The sequence below is a fragment of the Lucilia cuprina genome, chromosome 5 (genome assembly GCF_022045245.1).
Source record: "Lucilia cuprina isolate Lc7/37 chromosome 5, ASM2204524v1, whole genome shotgun sequence".
Lineage (NCBI taxonomy): Eukaryota > Metazoa > Arthropoda > Insecta > Diptera > Calliphoridae > Lucilia > Lucilia cuprina.
This window is the reverse complement of record NC_060953.1, coordinates 24,117,086-24,118,727: the sequence shown is the minus strand read 5'-3', so window position 1 is coordinate 24,118,727 and position 1,642 is coordinate 24,117,086.

The following is a 1,642-nucleotide window of genomic DNA, read 5'->3' as shown; positions in this document are numbered from 1 at the left end:
AATTTCATATATAAAATAGTAAATTTCATATATATAGTAAATTATCTCTTATAGTTTAGGAGATATTCGCATTTGAAAATTAAAATTTTAAAATTTTTACCGTTTATTTTTCTTTAATTTGCTTAACAACAAGTTTATATATCAAGCAGTGAAAGAATTAAGTAAAAATCAGGACTGAGTCCAAAGTTATAGACATTTTAATTTAAAAAATGGAAAAAAGGCGATTTTTTGCCATTTTTTTGGGGAAAAAGGTATCTTTTTCTTTTTAAGTTATCTAAAAAGTTTCTAAAAAGATGTATATAGAATTTATACTTTTTGTAAAGCTGACTTTACATAATACGATAAATGAAACGAAACCTAAAAAATTTTGATACCGAGGGGACCAGGTCCATCCAAAAAACCCTATTTTTTATGGAAAATTCAATTTTGAGCAAAAACTCTCAAATCGCATAGTCGATAACAAATTATAGTGACCTGTTTTATATGACCCAATATGTTCTTAATCATTTTGTAACGGGTTTCGATAACCCCGCCCCTGGTAAACAAAAAACCAAAAAAAAAGCCATTTTTGGGATTTTTTAAAACTTTTTTGGGAATTCCGAGATTTCTAATAAGAAATAAGAAATAATAAGAAAATTAGCAATTTTTTAATTTTCAAAAATTATATACAGTTTTGAAAAATAGACAAAATTACCTTTCCATTGATATATTGATAAATTTACCTTGCACTATTATTTTCATCCATAAGGTTAACTCTTAAATTTCTTTCATATATTGATAAAAATAATAGTACTAGGAAAATTTTCTAAAAGATGTTGAGTTTTCCCTAATTAATTTGTCACTTAAAAATAGAGGCGTGTGTGCCAAATTTCATCCAATTATCTTGAAAATTGCGGCCCTCTCCACTAAAGTGGTGTAGGGTATAAAAAAAATTTGAGTGAAGTATTGAAAAAAACCCTATATTTTTAAAAACTCTGTTTTATGAAAAACATTAGAGCTAAACATATTATATACCAAAATGTAGGGAATTGGACTAGCTACAACGTCGAGTACACCAACGTCTATTACAACGGCCATCGATAGACTGAGAGGTCCAAAATTCGGCCCCAAACTAAAAAAAGCTTTTTTGCGTGAAATATTGAAAAACACAACAACCTTTGTGAGAAGTACAAAATTCGGACCCAAACTAAAAAAACTATTTTGAGTGAAATATTGAAAAACACTTCTTTAAAAACTTTGTTTTATGAAAAACTTTAGAGCAAAACATATTTATCGCCAAAATGTAGGGAATTGGACTAGCTACACCGTCCAAAATTCGGCCCCAAACTCAAACAATTATGAATGTATAGTCGGGCGTAGCCGACCATATGATACCCTACACCAGTCAGTATGTATGTTAAAAATGGGCATTATTTAAAAAATAAAGCATTTAATTTGTTTTTTTAACTTTATTTCGGAATATTTTAGTTTTTTTGGCAATATAAGAGATTTTTTTAAGAGGGCTCAAAGGGAAGTAGGGCAAAATATGGCCCTATCCTTAAAAATGTTGATAGGGGTAGTTAAGTCTTCTTCAATATTATTTATGTAGAATTTAAAAGTGTTATTAGTGTTTGTAAGTGAATTTTGACCTTTAAGTCATTTT